Source organism: Bubalus kerabau, chromosome 12 (genome assembly GCF_029407905.1).
Source record: "Bubalus kerabau isolate K-KA32 ecotype Philippines breed swamp buffalo chromosome 12, PCC_UOA_SB_1v2, whole genome shotgun sequence".
Lineage (NCBI taxonomy): Eukaryota > Metazoa > Chordata > Mammalia > Artiodactyla > Bovidae > Bubalus > Bubalus kerabau.
The window spans coordinates 55,595,413-55,617,608 of NC_073635.1; the positions used below are offsets into that span (position 1 = coordinate 55,595,413).

General features: G+C 40.9%; 1 protein-coding gene across 12 annotated transcripts in view; it reads left to right on the forward strand.

Annotated features, from left to right (window-relative positions):
* LOC129624595 (uncharacterized) overlaps window positions 1–22,196 on the forward strand; it is a 324,961-nt gene that overhangs the window by 201,228 nt on the left and 101,537 nt on the right. The window lies entirely within an intron of this gene.

The following is a 22,196-nucleotide window of genomic DNA, read 5'->3' on the forward strand; positions in this document are numbered from 1 at the left end:
AGAAAAAACCATAGCCTTGACTAGATGGACGTTTGTTGGCAAAGTAATGTCTCTGCTTTTGAATATGCTGTCAAGGTTGGTTATAACTTTCCTTCCAAGGAGTAAGCATCTTTTAATTTCATGGCTGCAGTCACCATCTGCAGTGATTTTGGAGCCCAGAAAAATGGTCTGACATTGTTTCCACTGTTTCCCAATCTATTTGCCATGAAGTGATGGGACCGGATGCCATGGTCTTGGTTTTCTGAATGTTGAGTTGTAAGCCAACTTTTTCACTCTCCACGTTCACTTTCATCAAGAGGCTTTTTAGTTCCTCTTCACTTTCTGCCATATCTGAGGTTATTGATATTTCTCCTGGCAATCTTGATTCCAGCTTGTGTTTCTTCCAGCCCAGCGTTTTTCATGATGTACTCTGCATATAAGTTAAATGAGCAGGGTGACAATATACAGCCTTGACGTACTCCTTTTCCTATTTGGAACCAGTCTGTTGTTCCATATCCAGTTCTAACTGTTGCTTCCTGACCTGCATACACATTTCTCAAGAGGCAAATCAGGTGGTCTGGTATTCCCATCTCTTGAAGAATTTTCCACAATTTATTGTGATCCACACAGTCAAAGGCTTTGGCATAGTCAATAAAGCAGAAATAGATGTTTTTCTGGAACTCTCTTGCTTTTTCGATGATCCAGTGGATGTTGGCAATTTGATCTCTGGTTCCTCTGCCTTTTCTAAAACCAGCTTGAACATCAGGAAATTCATGGTTCACATATTGCTGAAGCCTGGCTTGGAGAATTTTGAGCATTACCTTACTAGCGTGTGAGATGAGTGCAATTGTGTGGTAGTTTGAACATTCTTTGGCATTGCCTTTCTTTGGGATTGGAATGAAAACTGACCTTTTCCAGTCCTGTGGCCACTGCTGAGTTTTCCAAATGTGCTGGCATATTGAGTGCAGCACTTTCACAGCATCATCTTTCAGGATTTGAAATAGCTCAACTGGAATTCCATCACCTCCACTAGCTTTGTTTGTAGTGATGCTTCCTAAGGCCCACTTGACTTCACATTCCAGGATGTCTGGCTCTAGGTCAGTGATCACACCATCATGATTATCTGGGTCAAGATCTTTTTTGTACAGTTCTGTGTATTGTTGCCACCTCTTCTTAATATCTTCTGCTTCTATTAGGTCCATACCATTTCTGTCCTTTATTGAGCCCATCTTTGCATGAAATGTTCCCTTGGTATCTCTGATTTTCTTGAAGAGATCCCTAGTCTTTCCCATTCTGTTGTTTTCCTCTATTTCTTTGCATTGATCACTGAAGAAGGCTTTCTTATCTCTTCTTGCTATTCTTTGGAACTCTACGTTCAGATGCTTATATCTTTCCTTTGCTCCTTTGCTTTTCGCTTCTCTTCTTTTCACAGCTATTTGTAAGGCCTCCTCAGACAGCCATTTTGCTTTTTTGCATTTCTTTTCCATGGGGATGGTCTTGATCCCTATCTCCTGTACAATGTCACGAACCTCATTTCCATCAGGCACTCTATCTATCAGATCTAGGCCCTTAAATCTATTTCTCACTTCCACTGTATAATCATAAGGGATTTGATTTAGGTCATACCTGAATGCTCTAGTGGTTTTCCCTACTTTCTTCAATTTAAGCCTGAATTTGGCAATAAGGAGTTCATGGTCTGAGCCACAGTCAGCTCCTGGTCTTGTTTTTGCTGACTGTATAGAGCTTCTCCATCTTTGGCTGCAAAGAATATAATCAATCTGATTTCGGTGTTGACCATCTGGTGATGTCCATGTATAGGGTCTTCTCTTGTGTTGTTGGAAGAGGGTGTTTGTTATGATCAGTGCATTTTCTTGGCAAAACTCTATTAGTCTTTGCCTTGCTTCATTCCGTATTCCAAGGCCAAATTTGCCTGTTATTCCAGGTGTTTCTTGACTTCCTACTTTTGCATTCCAGTCCCCTATAATGAAAAGGACATCTTTTTTGGGTGTTAGTTCTAAAAGGTCTCGTAGGTCTTCATAGAACCATTCAACTTCAACTTCTTCAGCGTTACTGGTTGGGGCATAGACTTGGATTACTGTGATATTGAATGGTTTGCCTTGGAAACGAACAGAGATCATTCTGTCGTTTTTGAGATTGCATCCAAGTACTGCATTTCGGACTCTTTTGTTGACCATGATGGCTACTCCATTTCTTCTGAGGGATTCCTGCCCGCAGTAGTGGATATAATGGTCATCTGAGTTAAATTCACCCATTCCAGTCCATTTGAGTTCACTGATTCCTAGAATGTTGACATTAACTCTTGCCATCTCTTGTTTGACCACTTCCAATTTGTCTTGATTCATGGACCTGACATTCCAGGTTCCTATGCAATATTGCTCTTGACAGCATCAGACCTTGCTTCTATCACCAGTCACATCCGCAGCTGGGTATTGTTTTTGCTTTGGCTCCATCCCTTCATTCTTTCTGGAGTTATTTCTTCACTGATCTCCAGTAGCATATTGGGCACCTACTGACCTGGGGAGTTCCTCTTTCAGGATCCTATCATTTTGCCTTTTCATATTGTTCATGGGGTTCTCAAGGCAAGAATACTGAAGTGGTTTGCCATTCCCTTCTCTAGTGGACCACATTCTGTCAGATCTCTCCACCATGACCTGCCCATCTTGGGTTGCCCCACAGGCATGGCTTAGTTTCATTGAGTTAGACAAGGCTGTGGTCCCAGTGTGATTAGATTGACTACTTTTCTGTGAGTATGGTTTCAGTGTGTCTGCCCTCTGATGCCCTCTTGCAACACCTACTGTCTTACTTGGGTTTCTCTTACCTTGGGCATGGGGTATCTCTTCACGGATACTCCAGCAAAGCGCAGCCGCTGCTCCTTACCTTGTACAAGGGGTATCTCCTCACCGCCGCCCTTCCTGACCTTCAATGTGGGAGAGCTCCTCTAGGCCCTCCTGTGCCCACGCAGCTATGGCTCCTTGGACATGGAGTTGCTCCTCCCGGCCGCTGCCCCTGGCCTTGGGCGTGGGGGTGTGGGAACTGCAAATTACTGAAAGATTTTTTCTTTTTTATCTCAGTTAAATTCAGTTCAGTTTAGTCGCTCAGTCATGTCCAACTCTTTGTGACCTCATGAATTGCAGCACGCCAGGCCTCCCTGTCCATCATCAACTCCTGGAATTCACTCAAACTCATGTCCATTGAGTCGGTGATGCAATCCACCCATCTCATCCTCTGTCGTCCCCTTCTCCTCCTGCCCCCAATCCCTCCCAGCATCAGAGTTTTTTCCAATGAGTCAACTCTTCACATGAGGTGGCCCAAGTACTGGAGTTTCAGCTTTAGCATCATTCCTTCCAAAGAGCACCCAGGACTGATCTCCTTTAGAATGGATTGGTTGGATCTTCTTGCAGTCCAAGGGACTCTATCTCAAACACCTACTAAATTATTTTGTAGGTCTTGTACTATTATCAGACTCAGGTGAATATCAAAAGCTCTGGGCAAAAATATCAGAAAGTCATTAAAATTTGTTTTAATTGGGATATAATTGCTTTAAAGTGTTGTGCTAGTTTATGCTGTACAATGAAGTGAATCAGCTCTAAGTATACATATATCCCCTCCTGCTTGGACTTCCCTCCCAACTCCTCCATCCCATCTGTCTAGGTCACCACAAAACACAGAGCTGAGCTCCACCTACAGAGGAATATTACTCAGCCATAAAAAGGAATGCAGTTGGGTCATTTGAAGAGACATAGATGAACCTAGAGTCTGTCACACAGAGTGAAGAAAGCCATTAACTTTAAAAAATCAAGTTAAAACTTAAATAATTTAAAGGTCATTCACTTTTAAAAATCTATTCAAGAAAGATTGAATAGAAAACCATTGTAGCTGAAGTTTTCTGCTTAGTCACTCAGTCGTATCTGACTCTTTGCAACCCCATGGACTGTAGTCTGCCAGGCTCCTCTGTCCATGGGGATTCTCCAGGCAAGAATACTGGAGTGGATTGCCATTCCCTCCTCCAGGGATCTAATTCCTTGACAATTATTGTGCTCAGTGCATTAATATGCTTGTCTTATTTAAGCCATACACAAATCCTGTATCATTATTTCCTATTTTATGGTAAAAGTGAAGTTAACTTCTCACCTGAAATCTAATACTTCATAATATTGACATACTCGAGATTCTGGGCTTTGCTGTTGGCTCAGTGATAAAGAATCCACCTGCCAACACAGGAGATGTGAATTCAATCCCTGGGGAGGGAAGATCCCCTAGAGAAGGAAATGGCCACCCACTCCAGTATTCTTTCCTGGGAAATCCCATGGACAGAGGAGCCTGGCAAGCTACAGTCCATGGGTTTCCAAAAGAATTAGACATGACTTAGCAATTAAACAACAATAAATAAGGATTCTAATTTATGAGTGTATTACATTAAAATCCAGTCCTTCCATGGTGTCATGCTGCCAACAATCTTTACTACTGGTACCATTTTCTCTTATTCATAGTTTCTGACTTCCCCCCAACCACCCCTGGTGTTTTCTTCATAGAAGAAGGATAATAAAAGTACTCTAACTATGATCAGTTCAGTTCAGTTGCTCAGTCATGTCTGACTCTTTGCAACCCTATGGGCTGCAGGACTCTAGGCTTCCCTATCCATCACCAACCCCTAGAGCTTGCCCAAACTCATGTTCATCAAGTTGGTGATGCTGTCCAACCATCTCATCCTCTGTCTCCCCTTATCCTCCTGCCTTCAATCTTTCCCAGCATCAGGGTCTTTTCCAGTAAGTTGGTTCTTTGCATCAGGTGGCCAAAGTACTGGAGTTTCAGCTTCAGCATCAGTCCTTCCAATGAATATTCAGGATTAATTTCCTGTGATAACTTTCCATAAATATGAAGACAAATATGAAGCTTCTGCTCACACATCTCCTTCTCTGTGCTTTGACATTTCTTCTGAGAACCTACCTAAGACCCTTCTAACTGCCTTTGCTTCTACAAATGACACTTTACAATAATATCACTTTTGGGTAAAATGATGGTGACTCCAATTGGGTAGAAAAGTTCTGGAAGTGCTGAGGATATTGCCAGATAAAATGTTGTGCAGATCAGAAATCACTTTAATCACTTTCACTTTGACATGTCAAAGATGGGAATAAGGTTCCAGAATAAACAGTAAACCAACTTCAGTATATCCAAGAGGAGAAGAAACCATGGCACATTTCCAATAACTCCAGATTGTGTTCTGCTGCTGCTGCTGCTGCTAAGTCACTTCAGTCGTGTCGGACTCTGTGTGGCCTCATAGATGGCAGCCACCATGCTCCCCCGTCCCTGGGATTCTCCAGGCAAGAACACTGGAGTGGGTTGCCATTTCCTTCTCCAATGCATGAAAGTGAAAAGTGAAAGTGAAGTTGCTCAGTCGTGTCTGACTCTTCATGACCCCATGGACTGCAGCCTACCAGGCTCCTCCATCCATGGGATTTTCCAGGCAAAGTACTGGAGTGGGGTGCCATTGCCTTCTCCACCAGACTGTGTAGGAAGACAAAAATCTAATTGGTGGTGCTTGTGCTAAGTCACTTCGGTCATGTCCAACTCTTTTGTAACCCTATGGACAGCCCATCAGGCTCCTCTGTTCATGGGAGTCTCAAGGCAAAAACACTGGAATGGATTGCCATGATACTCCAGGGGATCTTCCCAACCCAGGGATTGAACTCATGTTTCTTTACATCTCCTGCATCGGCAGGCAGGTTCTTTACACTAGTACTGCCTAGGAAGCCCCTCTAATCGGTGGAGAAGAGACTAACTTGTAGACTTGAAATGTTTTTATGTAGATTTGAACTCTGATTAATTTGTTATTTCTGGCCTCCAAGAAATGCCTTTATACTGGGGCAATGCTTTTATTTAATGAATTTTTATATGTCCCAGAGGGGCTTCCGTGGTGGCTCAGTGGATAAAGAATCCACCTGCCAATGCGGGAGATGCAGGAGACACGGGTTCGATCGCTGGGTGGGGAAGATCTGCTGGAGGAGGTCATGGCAACCCACTCCAGTGTTCTTGCTTGGAGATTCCCATGGACAGAGGAGCCTTGTGGGCTACAGTCCATGGAATTGCAGAGTCAGACATGATGGAAGTGACTGAGCAGGCATGCATGCATGTCCCAGAGCCTCAGGAAGTAAATGGAAGGGTTATCAATGTAACTGAATAGATAGCCTTAAGTAGTGATGCTTTGGGGAAGGATACCCAATGCAGATGTAGATTTTGTTGGAAGGAAATTAGGGGGGATATCAGTGTCACTTATCCCCAAGTCAACTTGCTGCTATGGCAGATGAGTATAATGTCAAGGATTGTCTAATAAGTAATCGTCCTTACTGAGGAAGGAGAATTCCCAGGTTCTCATCTTAACATCATCTAGTCTCCAGTGACAGATAAGGACACCAAATGATTTGGAGAAAGCAAATAAACAGATTGCTTAGGAGAAGAGGGAGAAGACCAGCTTGCAGCCCAAGGGGACAACGGAGTAGACATGCTAGAGGAACAAAGCCTTCCTCTGGTTGGGGGTTGGTGGACAAACACTGGATTGTTGCCGGGGCTGGCACCAGATGGTGTTGTGTCCCATGCCAACACGTGTCCTTTTCCTTTGATAATGGTGTCCAGAATCCTAGATGAATAGTTGGGTAAATTTCCTAGGTTTCTGGGTGGGGACTCATATCAATAGAACTGTGACACCCTTGAAAGATAATACTGGCTTTAGTTAACAGAGGTGTCAGTGACAGGTTGTTACATAATCTTGCATTAAAAAAAAAAAATTAGCCAGATCAAATATGCCAAAACTCTACTTGTCATACTGGATAATGATTAAAAATAAATTTGATTCTTCTTAAAATTATAGCAATTCAATATGTGAAATGGGTTTGATGTGGGCAGTTGTATTAAGTTCACAGTCATGTCTGACTCTTTGAGACCCCATGTACTATAACCCACCAGGCTTCTCTGTCCATGGGATTTCCCAGGCAAGGACACTGGAGTGGGTTGCCAATTCCTCCTCCAGGGGATCTTCCCAACCAGAGATCGAAGCCATATCTCTTGCATCTCCTACATTGGCAGGTGGATTCTTTACCACCGCACCGCCTGGCAGTTCTCTCCATTTTAAACCCAGAAGACTTTTCAGTTGTGTCACTGGTCTTAACATACAAACACAGAGTAAAATTCTAATTAAACTCTGTGTTTGTGTGTTTCTGATGGAAGAGGTGGAGCACTCAGAATCAAACACCAATATCAAGCTGAAAAGTTAGTAATACCTATTCTTTCTCAATATAACAAAATTAAAAGGATTGCTTTTAGTTAACTTGACTGTGTTCAGATCAGATCAGTTGCTCAGTCATGTCCGACTCTTTGCGACCCCATGAATCGTAGCATGCCAGGCCTCCCTGTCCATCATTAACTCCTGGAGTTCACTCAGACTCACGTCCATCGAGTCAGTGATGCCATCCAGCCATCTCATCCTCTGTCGTCCCCTTCTCCTCCTGCCCTCAATCCCTCCCAGCATCAGAGTCTTTTCCAATGAGTCAACTCTTCGCATGAGGTGGCCAAAGTCCTGGAGTTTCAGCTTTAGCATCATTCCTTCCAAAGAAATCCTGGGGCTGATCTCCTTCAGAATGGACTGGTTGGATCTCCTTGCAGTCCAAGGAACTCTCAAGAGTCTTCTCCAACACCACAGTTCAAAAGCATCAATTCTTCAGCGCTCAGCCTTCTTCACAGTCGAACTCTCACATCCATACATGACCACAGGAAAAACCATAGCCTTGACTAGACGAACCTTTGTTGGCAAAGTAATGTCTCTGCTTTTGAATATCTTATATAAAGATATCTCTCTGCGTAATCTTTGATGGAACTTCTACTTGCAGCATGTACTGATCGTAGACTACAAAGTCTGATGTGCAACTTGTACCTATAGCCTAAGTATTAAAATCCATTTCATTTTGGGGCCTCTCTTTCCTATGGTGGGAGGCTAGCCAATTTGGGTTACCCCACTTTTTCAGGTTCATATCTATGTTCCAGAGACATTAGAGGGCTACCAGATACAGGTGTCTCTGCTCAGCTATCCATTCTCTCTTCTGTGCTTTAGTCATTGGCCCATGCCGGTAGCCTCTGAGGTGTCTCCTGTTCCCATCTGCATGTCTCCTTCAGAAATGGCATTCTCTATGCTTCTTCCTAGCCTAGCCAAAGGAACCCATGCTTTATGTTTCTGTGTGGAGACATAGGAATTGTCATTTCTTCATGGTCCCATGTGCCAACACCAAACACACACACCATCCCTTCTCTTCCTGAGACCCAACGTCAGAGGTAGGGAATGGAGGCGGAGGGAGTACATGTCTCTTTGGGACCCCAAGGTTATCTCTGTTCAACTTGCTTCCTCCCGTCCATCCTGTCTCCTTTCTTTTCCAAATGCATCATTTTCTAGACTGTAGCAAGGGAGAGGTCAACTGTCTTAGGATTTTTCTCGCCTTTGTTGAGTCCTCCCACAGAGTCCTGACTGTGGCTGGGGCCCTGGGTTTCTTGACTTGAGCACTATTGACTTTGGGGGCTGGATACTTTGTTGCAGGGGAGCAGGGATGGCCTGCTCACTGTAGGATCTTCAGCAAAGTCTCTGGCCTGTGCTCATTAGAAGCCAGTAGCACCCGTGGTTGTAGAAGCTGAGAAATATCTCCAGACCTTGCCAAATGGCCCTAGTGCATTTGCTGCTGGAGAACTGCTGCTATGGGGCGTAGACTCAGGAAAGAAAAGCCATTACGATTCCCTGGAGACAAAGCACATGGAAGAGAAGTGCTGGCAGAAGGAGTATTCAGAGGAAATGTGGGAAACGGAATTTGTATTTTAAATTTTTTATATATGTTCTACTTGACAAGCAGGAAGAGGAGAAAGGTTAGAATAGTTACATCCAAAGCTTCCATACGGAACCTAGATACTTCAACGTTAGAAGAGTTTTGTCTTTATATTTTTAATGAAATCATTGTTTTCTCCTCATCGGCACTGCTCTCACTTTTCTAAAGGAAACTTTTTATCACTGACACAAATAAAATAGATTTCAGCAGCATGTACATTAATGTTGTCCGTGGTTGGTTGTTTAAAGTGTCACTCTTCTAAAATTTATCAATTTCTTCTAGCAAAAGTTAATAAACAGAATGGTATCTAGAACATCATCATGGCATCTGCTTGAATAGAATAAAAAATCCACTAAGTATAGACATGGATGTATAGCATTAACCATGCCTCACTTCTCGAGACAGATCTAAAGCAGAAGTATAAATGATAAAGAATTTGATTTCTGAGATGTTTACGTTTCTGAACTTAAGGGAAAACAAGTTACTTATTACGTATTTTCCCACGACTGATCCATGAGGAGCCAAATAGAAACCTCAAAGGCTTACAGAACAAGAATAATGAGCATACATTTATGGCTTTTGTCAATAACCCCAGAGGTCAATCGCCCCTTTGACCAAAGACCAAGTATTTCTTCCAAAGGATGAATCTTGAAAAAAAGCCTCCCATATGCTGTTCATATCCAGGTGTTTTGTTGGCCTTTTGGACAACCTTTCTATCACCTTTCCCCAGGCAAAGGGAGTTAGAAAACCTACCAAAATCAACAAGCTTGCTTTCTTCCAAGCAGTGTTTAGTAAGCAATGGTTTGACAGATGTGTTCATTCTTGTGGCCGGTGAAGAGTTGGGGAAACAGTGGGGGAGTTATTCAGGATATTTGCCCTAAGCAGTTAGACCCTCATCCTCAAATAGTTTGATAACATAGGAAAGAACAGAAGCTATTTGATGTGGAGCAAAGTTGTTCTTCCATTTGAGAGTGATAGTCTTTAATGTTGCCACATCTTTGATGCTGGGCTTAGGCTGGGAAGATTTCAAGTGCACTGGCATATATTTATCCCCATGTAAAAACGGTTTTATTTTGAAATAATTTTTCTCAAATGCAGTTCTGAAATCTGAGCTCCAAAGATGAAAATAGGAACCTATGAGTTCTGTACATAATACTTGGTTCTCTAACACCAACTAAATTGTTTCATGTGTTTTCAGATTTTATTAATTCTTAAAGCTATGTTCTCATACTTCTCATAAATAAATATGAATATATGAATTGAAAGTAACTGAATTCAATGTTAGGAAATGCATACAAGAAAGCATGTATCTCATCAACAAACATGAGAAAGAATCAATCATTAGTAAACAAGGAAATGCAGATAAAACCAAAACAGGACATATTTTTTTCTTTATCAAAAAGGCAGAGATAAAAAAATTTCAGAGTGCTCAATACTGGACACAGAGTATTGCTAGTGAGAAAGACAAAAAAGGAGTTACAGCCTGTTTGGAAAATAATCTGATAATATGTAGAAAGGGTCTTTTAAATTTCCAAGCTGAGACAAGTAATTCAAAATCTGGGAATCTATCCAAAAAAAATCATCTTAAAAATATAGAGTTTTATGGACAAAGGTACTCATTATAGTATTATTTAGAATAGGGGGAAAGGGGAGAAACAAAGTGCTTGGCAATAAAGGAATTTAAATAAATTGTGATATCTACTTTATTAGTGTGTATTTAGACATTAAATATGCTAATGATATATTTAAATAATGGGAAACATTCATGTTCTAATACTTAGAAAAAGAAACACTGTAAAAATTGTGTATCTCGGAAATTGAAACTGTAATCAAAAATCTTCCAGCAAACAAAAGCCCAGGTCCAGATGGCTTCACAGCTGAATTCTACCAAAAATTTAGAGAAGAGCTAACACCTATCCTGCTCAAACTCTTCCAGAAAATTGCAGAGGAAGGTAAACTTCCAAACACATTCCATGAGGCCACCATCACCCTAATACCAAAACTGTCTGACAAAGATCCCACAAAAAAAGAAAACTACAGGCCAATATCACTGATGAACATAGATGCAAAAATCCTTAACAAAATTCTAGCAATCAGAATCCAACAACACATTAAAAAGATCATACACCATGACCAAGTGGGCTTTATCCCAGGGATGCAAGGATTCTTCAATATCCACAAATCAATCAATGTAATACACCACATTAACAAATTGAAAAATAAAAACCATATGATTATCTCAATAGATGCAGAGAAAGCCTTTGACAAAATTCAACATCCATTTATGATAAAAACTCTCCAGAAAGCAGGAATAGAAGGAACATACCTCAACATAATCAAAGCTATATATGACAAACCCACAGCAAACATTATCCTCAATGGTGAAAAATTGAAAGCATTTCCTCTAAAGTCAGGAACAAGACAAGGGTGCCCACTTTCACCATTACTATTCAACATAGTTTTGGAAGTTTTGGCCACAGCAATCAGAGCAGAAAAAGAAAGAAAAGGAATCCAAATTGGAAAAGAAGAAGTAAAACTCTCACTATTTGCAGATGACATGATCCTCTACATAGAAAACCCTAAAGACTCCACCAGAAAATTACTAGAGCTAATCAATGACTATAGTAAAGTTGCAGGATATAAAATCAACACCCAGAAATCCCTTGCATTCCTATACACTAATAATGAGAAAACAGAAAGAGAAATTAAGGAAACAATTCCATTCACCATTGCAATGGAAAGAATAAAATACTTAGGAATATATCTACCTAAAGAAACTACAGACTTATATATAGAAAACTATAAAACACTGGTGAAAGAAATCAAAGAGGACACTATTAGATGGAGAAATATACCATGTTCATGGATTGGAAGAATCAATATAGTGAAAAGGAGTATACTACCCAAAGCAATTTATAGATTCAATGCAATCCCTATCAAGCTACCAACAGTATTCTTCACAGAGCTAGAACAAATAATTTCACAATTTGTATGGAAATACAAAAACCCTCGAATAGCCAAAGCGATCTTGAGAAAAAAGAATGGAACTGGAGGAATCAACCTACCTGACTTCAGGCTCTACTACAAAGCCACAGTTATCAAGACAGTATGGTACTGGCACAAAGACAGAAATATAGACCAATGGAACAAAATAGAAAGCCCAGAGATAAATCCACGCACGTATGGACACCTTATCTTGGACAAAGGAGGCAAGAATATACAATGGATTAAAGACAATCTCTTTAACAAGGGGTGCTGGGAAATCTGGTCAACCACTTGTAAAAGAATGAAACTAGAACACTTTCTAACACCATACACAAAAATAAACTCAAAATGGATTAAAGATCTAAACGTAAGACCAGAAACTATAAAACTCCTAGAGGAGAACATAGGCAAAACACTCTCTGACATACATCACAGCAGGATCCTCTATGACCCACCTCCCAGAATATTGGAAATAAAAGCAAAAATAAACAAATGGGACCTAATTAACCTTAAAAGCTTCTGCACATCAAAGGAAACTATTAGCAAGGTGAAAAGACAGCCTTCAGAATGGGAGAAGATAATAGCAAATGAAGCAACTGACAAACAACTAATCTCGAGAATATACAAGCAACTCCTACAGCTCAACTCCAGAAAAATAAATGACCCAATCAAAAAATGGGCCAAAGAACTAAATAGACATTTCTCCAAAGAAGACATACAGATGGCTAACAAACACATGAAAAGATGCTCAACATCACTCATTATCAGAGAAATGCAAATCAAAACCACTATGAGGTACCATTTCACACCAGTCAGAATGGCTGCGATCCAAAAGTCTACAAGTAATAAATGCTGGAGAGGGTGTGGAGAAAAGGGAACCCTCTTACACTGTTGGTGGGAATGCAAACTAGTACAGCCACTATGGAGAACAGTGTGGAGATTCCTTAAAAAACTGGAAATAGAACTGCATTATGACCCAGCAATCCCACTGCTGGGCATACACACTGAGGAAACCAGAAGGGAAAGAGACACATGTACCCCAATGTTCATCGCAGCACTGTTTATAATAGCTAGGACATGGAAGCAACCTAGATGTCCATCAGCAGATGAATGGATAAGAAAGCTGTGGTATACATACACAATGGAGTATTACTCAGCCATTAAAAAGAATTCATTTGAGTCAGTTCTAATGAGGTGGATGAAACTGGAGCCTATTATACAGAGTGAAGTAAGCCAGAAATAAAAACACCAATACAGTACACTAACGTATATATATGGAATTTAGAAAGATGGTAACAATAACCCTGTGTACGAGACAGGAAAAGAGACACTGATGTATAGAACAGTCTTATGGACTCTGTGGGAGAGGGAGAGGGTGGGAAGATTTGGGAGAATGGCATTGAAACATGTATGATATCATGTATAAAATGAGTTGCCAGTCCAGGTTCGATGCACGATACTGGATGCTTGGGGCTAGTGCACTGGGACGACCCAGAGGGATGGTGTGGGGAGGGAGGAGGGAGGAGGGTTCGGGATGGGCAACACGTGTATACCTGTGGCGGATTCATTTTGATATTTGGCAAAACTAATACAATTATGTAAAGTTTAAAAATAAAATTAAATTAAAAAAATAAAAATAAAAATAAAAATTGTGTATCTGTATCAATTTTGTATCAAAATTATGTAAGGGTGTTACTTAGAAAACAGGCTAAAATACAGCAAAATATTAAAACTTGCATTTGGATGATGAGAATATGGGTAAATATTCTACAATTTTAGTCAAATTTTCCAAAAATTCTGTATTCATTTTTATTCTTGGTATAAAACACAATTTATATGTTAAAATGTATATACATTTAAAAATAGTTATTCTGCAATACTACTCTTCACACACATAGCTCATGAACTATGTTTTTCTTTCAAATGAAAAATTACAGAATCAAAACATTTTAAAGAATGACTTTACTCTCCTATCTCAGTCCCCATTTTTTCACTTAGTCCAGCTTCAGCCATCTTTGGTAAAATTGATTATCCTTTTTGAAATATTGATAAACTTAGGTCTCCATGGCTTGTTCCAAGTCTTATGTATTATTAGTTAATTTTATTTCCGGGTCTACACGTATCCAGTTTCTCTGAGTTGCATGTTATTCTCTAAAACGACCAAAAAAATAATTTTGGTTATGACTTGTCTTTCTTTCCTTATTTGCATCCTAGTAGAATACCTCAGAGAAGGCAATGGCACCCCATTCTAGTACTCTTGCCTGGAAAATCCCATGGACAGAGGAGCCTGGTAGGCTGCAGTCCATGGGGTCGCTAAGAGTCGGGCACGACTGAGTGACTTCACTTTCACTTTTCACTTTCATGCATTGGAGAAGGAAATGGCAACCCACTCCAGTGTTCTTGCCTGGAGAATCCCAGGGACGGGGGAGCCTGGTGGGCTGCCGTCTATGGGGTCGCACAGAGTTGGACACAGCTAGAGCAACTTAGCAGCAGCAGCAGCAACAGTAGAATACCTATCCCGGAGGAGGGTGTGGAAACCCACTCCAGTATTCTTGCCTGGAGAATCCCATGGACAGAGGAAACTGGTGGCCTACAGTCTAAAGGGTCACGAAGGGTCAGACATGACTGAAGTGACTTATCCTACATTCACACACAGAATACCTATACTCCAGCTTAAATTTTAAGAAGTTCTCATTCCTTTGTTAAACAAAAATGAATCATCACACCTGTGGGCCTTCGTCTTCTGCTCTTCTAATGTTATAAGTGTACGAGGTGGTTAGTATGAGCTGTAATAGGACTGGTGTAATACTAGCTGTCTTCAACCACCAAGAATCACAGGATTCCTGGACTATACTATGGAACAATCTCTAGGTCTTTGTGTATGTTTGTATGTGTATTGGGATATTTAAGGGAGAAGTGGAAAATACAAAAGGAATACAAAAAATTAATAGTCTAACTTCAAGAATCTTAAGTAGTCTTTCAGTGGTTTTCAGTATATGGTTCTGAACCCAGAGCCTTTCAAACTTGTTAGGAATGAAATTCTCAGGCACCTCCAAGACCTACATGAATCAGAAGCTATGCTTTTGTTCAGACCCTCCCGGTGATGTTGACGCACACTCAAATTTGAGAACCCCTGCATAAGAAGAGGGCCAGAGAGAATGACAAATAATACACAGACTAACTGTACATTACACTTTGCGCCGAGTTAGCCAAGACACTTTAGGGAAATGATTATTCTTGTTCTGGGAAGCCTGGCTAGTTTTTCTCTTTTACCTTGTAAGTATTAACAATCCCCTTGGGGACCCAGTTTTCCCCCTGTCCTCTCTTCTGAAACTGGCCTTTTGTGGTTTGATGCAGTGGGCCACCATGCTGGGATGTGTCCAGGCACCCAAAGTCCTTGGATCTCTTTTTCATGTGACTGGCCTAGGACATCCTTCACAGCAGTTGTTGTTGTTCATTTGATAAATTGCATCCAACTCTATGAGCCCAAGCACTGCAGCAGTCCAGTTTTCCCTGTCCTCCACTCTCTCCCAGAGTTTGCTCAAATTCATGTCCATTGAGTCAGTGATGCCATCCAATCATCTCATCCTCTGTCACTCCCTTCTCCTTTTGCCTTCAACCTTTCCCAGGATCAGGGGTCTTTTCCAATTATTTGGTTCTTTACATCAGGTGGCCAAAATATTGGAACTTCAGCTTCAGCATCATTCCTTCTAATGAATATTCACTGCATATTATTTCCTCCCTTCATATTTAAAACAGTTCAACCTGCTACAAACCAGGCTTCCATGTTCCTTAGAGCAACAACCAGAGCAGATGTTTGGCTTCCACATGTACTCCTACAGCTAAAAATATATACAAAAAAACTGTGATCCCTTCTCCCACATTTCAGTTTCTCAAAAGTATTTCCCATTTAGAATATAAACCTTTGTATAGATTTATTAGCTGATGGTTTGCAGCCATGTCAAGCATTCTTCTTTGTTCATCATTCTGGAAACATCCAGAAAAAAGAACCTATGATTGTTATCCTGGACCTGTAAAATAACACATCTTCCAACCACTCTCTGACTTCATTTCCATATTTATGTTCCAGAATCATGATCAATTTCCCAAATTCAAAACCTCAAATTCTTTTATGCCTGGGCACTGTTCCCAAGGAATTATTTATTATGCTTTCCTCATATAGTTTTTGCAGGATATTTTCTTAGCTTTACCCATTTGTCTTATTCTGGCAGTCAGGATGGGTTCAACCCATAGATAAGAAAGGCAATATGAGTTAGAGGATGGTAAATGGCTTCCTTGCAAAATGTCTCCTTTACTAGGTTTTAAGTAACGCTTGTGTTTCCATTGGCCTGTCACATTTTCCAGGTCTGATCTCTCTCCCACACCCCTGCTTCATCTTTTTAACTCCTTGCTTGATGTCATTCAACTGTCGACTGAAAAAAAATGCACAGTATGCGAGTTTTGAGTTAAGTTTTATTTGGGGCAATATAAGGAGCCAAAGCTTAACATTCAGAAAACGAAGATCATGGCATCTGGTCCCATCGCTTTGTGGGAAATACATGGGGAAACAGTGGAAACAGTGTCAGACTTTATTTTTTGGGGCTCCAATATCACTGCAGATGGTGACTGTAGCCATGAAATTAAAAGACGCTTACTCCTTGGAAGAAAAGTTATGACCAAACTAGATAGCATATTAAAAAGCAGAGACATTACTTTGCCAACAAAGGTCCATCTAGTCAAGGCTATGGTTTTTCCAGTAGTCATGTATGGATGTGAGAGTTGGACTGTGAAGAAAGCTGAGCACCAAAGAATTGATGCTTTTGAACTGTGGTGCTGGAGAAGACTCTTGAGAGTCCCTTGGACTGCAAGGAGGTCCAACCAGTCCATCCTAAAGAAGATCAGTCCTGGGTGTTCATTGGAAGGACTGATGCTAAAGCTGAAACTCCAATACTTTGGCCACCTCATGCGAAGAGTTGACTTATGGGAAAAGACCCTGATGCTGGGAGGAATTGGGGGCAGGAGGAGAAGGGGATGACAGAAAATGAGATGGTTGGATGGCATCACCGACTCGATGGACATGAGTCTGAGTAGCCTCTGGGAGTTGGTGATGGACGGGGAGGCCTGGCGTGCTGTGATTCATGGGGTCGCAAAGAGTCAGACACGACTGAGTGACTGAACTGAACTGAACTGAACTGAAGGAGCCCAGGAGATAGCATTTCAGATAGCTCTGAGAAACTGCTCCAAAGAGAAAGGATATATATGATTTTGGTGAAGGGTGTACATGCAATCAAACACAGACTTCTTGCAGAAGGTAGCTGCTAGTCTCATGAATGTTACTGCTAGTCATGAGCAATAGACATCACCATGAAAGATTTTACTGCTTTTCTAGATATGAGGAAGTGCAAGAGTTGGGCTCATAAAATCACCTCCTGAAAATATCTAACTATCTAAAGACTTGTTCTGCCAGTTTTTCCAGAAACACAGAGTGCCTCATTTCTGCTCTCCACCCTGAATCCTTTCAGTGGGTATTGAAGGTCAGCATCTGCAGCAGCTCATGATTTAATCCTTGTAGATGTAAATGGCAAATGTCAATCTGTAGGTGACACAACCTTCTAACTTGTTCTCTAATTCCATAACAGTGCTTCTCAAACTTTACTATGCATCCCTTGTAAACTTTTTAAAAGACACATTGCTGGGCCCAGGGCTGGGCATTCTGCTATCTATTGATCATCTGTTAATCTATCTTTAACTTTTCTTTGGGCTTCCTTGGTAGCTCAGCTGGGAAAAAATATGCCTGTAATACAGGAGACCCTGGTTTGATTCCTGGGTCAGGAAGATCCCCTGGAGAAGGGATAGGCTACCCACTCCAGTATTCTTGGGCTTCCCTGGTGGCTCAGATGGTAAAGGATTCCCTTGGAATGCAGGAGACCTGGGTTCGATCCCTAGGTTGGGAAGATCCCCTGAAGGAAGACATGGCAACCCACTCCAGTATTCTTGCCTGGAGAGTCCCCATGGACAGAGGAGCCTGGCAGGCTATATTGCTTAATAAATATTCAATGATCAGGAAACATAGTCACAGCACTGTTAGAATTGAGCTACATTACTTGGGAAAGTTACCACCCACAACATCATATCAAGAATCATATTAAAAAAAAAAAAGGAGAGAGAAAAAAGATCGTATTTCCTTTATCATGCAGTGGTTTGGAAAGAGCAGAATATAGGAAAATTTCATTTTATGGGTGTGTAAGAGGAGGACAAAAATTTCACAATCTACTCAAGAGGTCAAGCCTGAAAATAGGCACCCGAATAGGGACCCTGGGTCCCTGTGCCATAGCAGGAAAGAATCAAAAGACTCTTTTTCAAAATATCCTTTCTGGTGTCTCTTCATGCATTCACACCTCAGTAATTCATCCTCCACTATGCATTCAGTGTGATTCAGACTGACATCTGATTATATCATTCTCACTAAAATTCTTTAAAGATGTCCCATTTTCCTTTTTTCCTCTCATTTAAATTATATCATGGTAAGAAGGACGCTAGTGGTAAAGAATCCGCCTGCCAGTGCGGTAGACATAAGAGGTGTGGGTTCGATCCCTGGTCAGAAAGACTCCCTGGAGAAGGGCACAGTGACCCACTCCAGTATTCCTGCCTGGAAAATCCCATAGGCAGAGGAGCCTGGCAGGCTACAACCGTAGGGTCATAAAGAATCAGACATGAGTAAAGGGACTTAACACACATGCATGCAAGAACATTTAACATGAGTTCTACCTTCTTGCCAGATTTTTAAGTGTACAATAGAGTACTGTTACAGGTACAGTGCTCTACAGCAGACCCCTCAGCTTTATTCATCTTGCATAACTGAGCGCTATACCCACTGAACAACACCTTCCCGTTTTCTCCTCTCCCTACTTCCTGTTAACCACCATGGTTTCTACTCCTATATGTTTGACTATCTTAAATTCCTTATGTAAGTGGAATCATATGGTATTTGTCCTTCTGTGACCAGCTTATGTCACTTTAGCATAATGTCATCAAGATTTGTCCAAGTTGCCGCATATTACAAGACTTTCTTCTCTTATAAGGCTGAGCAACATTCCATTGTATGTATATACCACATTTTCTTTAACCATTCATCCATAGTTAGACAATTAGGTTGCTTCCACGTCTTGACTATCATGAATAGTGCTGCAGTGAACGTGAGAGTGCTAGTATCTCCTGGATTAATACCCAGAACTGGGATTGCTGGATCATATGGTAATTCTATTTTTAATTTTTTTGGGAAACCCTGATAATGTTTTGCATAGTGGCTGCACTATTTTGCATTCTCAACAATAGAATGCAAGTGTTCCAGTGTCTTCACATCCTCATCATCACTTGCTCTTTTTTTCTTCGTAATAGCCATCCTAACACATATGAAATGATGCCTCACTGTGGCATTGATTTGCATTTCCCTGATCATCAGTGACATTGAGCAGTTTTTCATACACTTGTTGGTCATGTGTTTGTCTTCATTTGGGGAAAGATCTGTTCAAGTCTATTTTTAAATTGGATTATTCTTTTTTATTTTTTACTATTGAGCTGTAGGAGTTTCTTATATATTTTGGAAATTAATCCTTTATCAGATATATGGTTTGCAGTTTTTTTCTCTGACCAATGCATTGTAAAGGCTTCCTATTTTTCTAAAGATAAACATTCCAGTTTTACTTGACCCACAAGGCCCTGTTTGGGCTGGTGTCCACCTAGCTCTCAGCCTTATCTGGTACCACTCTCCTGTCCCTTGTTCTTTTGGTTCTTGCCCCATAGGCCTGCTTTCAATTCTGTATTCTTGCCAAGTGTTTCCTATCTCACAAACCTTTGCATAGCCAGTGTCTCCTCTTTCTAAAAAGCATCTCCACCTCCTGCCACTTTCCCTCTTTACCTTTCATCTTTAATAATTCAACTTAAATGTTATTCCCATACAGAACCCTTTCATGAGGCTAGACTAAATCTTCTTTGGTTCCCATACATTAATACCATAATACTCTTTGTGGTACACATCACAATTTCAATTGTTTGATTAAATGCACAATTAATTTTTCAGTGTCTGTCTCCTAAATTACCACATAGGCCCTTAAGGGCAAATAGCACATCTGTTTACTACCAACCACATCCTTAGGACCAGACACTAAACATGGGTTGAACAATCTCTTTTGCCTTCAGGCACCTTTCCTAATGACTGTGAGTATTTTTAGCCACCCTTCTTTTGTCAAACAGTCCATAAATCCTGGTCAACCTGGTTTTTGCACGTGACCTTTCCCATCATGACAAATGGGCCAAAAAAGCATTCGCTTTCCTGCTTCACAGATTAGAAAAGGAGCCCAAAAGAAGTTAAATCGCCAGCCCAAATTTGTTTTGTTTGTTAGCAATTAAATTTAGAGAGCTTGTACTCCCTAGATTCTCCCTGGAGGAGTCACCTTCAGCACAGCATTACTCAGCTTGCTCAGAAGGGGAACACTCACGCCTGAGCACACCACTGCTCTCTCCCTTCCTCTGCACTAGAATTCTAAGCAGCTTACCCTTGCCTGAGTCATTCATGGAAAGCATCTGAGAACACATCGTGGAAAACACATCAGCTCATCCAGGAATGTCTTTCATCATCCTGAGCACAAAGGGTCAATGGCGTGTTCTAGGAATTTCTCTGAAAGGGAAGCAAGAATTCCAGGCAGAGCAGTTCTCCCCTGTCACAACCCCACTTCTTGCCCATCAACTATCTGTGGGTATATGTTGAAGTACAAAGACCAGGAAACTCTGACTGTGAATCAAAGGTTTTCCATTTCTTCTGGAAAGGAGTAATTCAACAGACACATGAACGCAGTCATGGAAATTCGGTGACCTGGAGCCTCTTAAAGCAAGCAGGTAGGAAACGAGATCCCCGCACCCCGTGCTGGGGTAGCAGAGAAAACTTGCAGAGTCATGGGGAGTATTTGTCCAAGAGATAAGTGGCTTCTGAGAAGTTTCTACAGAGCTTTGGATGCTCCTCTCCTGTAACACTCCTCCAACAAGAGCTCTGGAACAAGAGTCTTCAACACAGGCCACTCTTGGCTGCTGAAAGTTTATGTGTTTCTGTTTTCATACAAGCAAGCAATTTAGCCCTGTTTAAGGTAGTATTGAAGAGGGATAAAGGACCAGTTTAGAGGCTGTTGGAGTGTTTGGAAAATCTGTGTTAAAATTTTCATGTCAAATCTATGTATGCCTCTCTTTATCAATCAGTAATTGTCAGATATCTCCTCTGAGTTCACACCTTGTTATAAAAGCAGTCAGGAAGTTAAAAAAGATGGCTGATTCATGTTGATGTAGGGCAGAAACAAACACAAGATTGTAAAGCAATTATCCTTCAAATAAAAATAAATTAAAAAAAAAAAAAAGGAAGGTGAGGGACTAGGAAGGCAGAGTGGAAAGAACACAGGCCCTAGAGTGAGAAGAATGAATATGGTTTCAGATCTGCTTATTGGATTAACTTCCATTGGACCCATATTTTTATTTGTAAAATGCCAGTAATATTAGGAACTTCAAAAGACTATTGTAAAAACTGGGAAGAGAAATGTGTCAGGAGGAGAAAACTAGCATAGCATCTTCTTAGTGTTTTCATTTAACAGTTATTTCTGAAAACCTGTAATATACATGAATGGGGCTTCCCCAGTGGCTCAGTGGTAAAGAACTTACCTGCAATGCAGGAGATGCAGGTTTGACCCCTGGGTCAGGAAGATCCCCTGGAGAAGGAAATGGCAACTCACTCCAGTATTTCTTGCCTGGAGAATCCCATGGTCTGAGGAGCCTAGTGGGCTACAGCCCGTACCGTCACAAAGAGGTGGACACCACAGAAGTGACTGAATATGCGCTCATGCAATATACATAAATAAATTCACCAGACAAAATTCAGATTCTAATGGCAGACTCTTAACTATCTGTCAAGGCTCCAGTCAACTTTTGCCTCTTCTGGTTATGCTATTCCCTTAAATAAACCTTTAATAAAATCTCAAATGCCCTTACTACATTGCATTATCTCACATATATGTTGACATGTCACCCTTTTACCCTAAACTGTGAGTTCCTCAAAACAGAGGTTATGACCTATTCACCTTTAACAGAATCTGTTAGAAGTCCTTTAATAGAAATATGGCATTATTAAATTATTATCCAGACAAGAAAAAAAGTTTTTATGACAAGAGAATTCTGTCCATAATCAATGTCACTAATTTAGTAAAAAAAAAAAAAATTCCCTGGAGCTAAAGAGAGCCATCTTGGGATTGTCCTTCTGCTTATATGTGACCTGAAGTCACTCAAACCCAACAATATGTCTATTCAGAAATG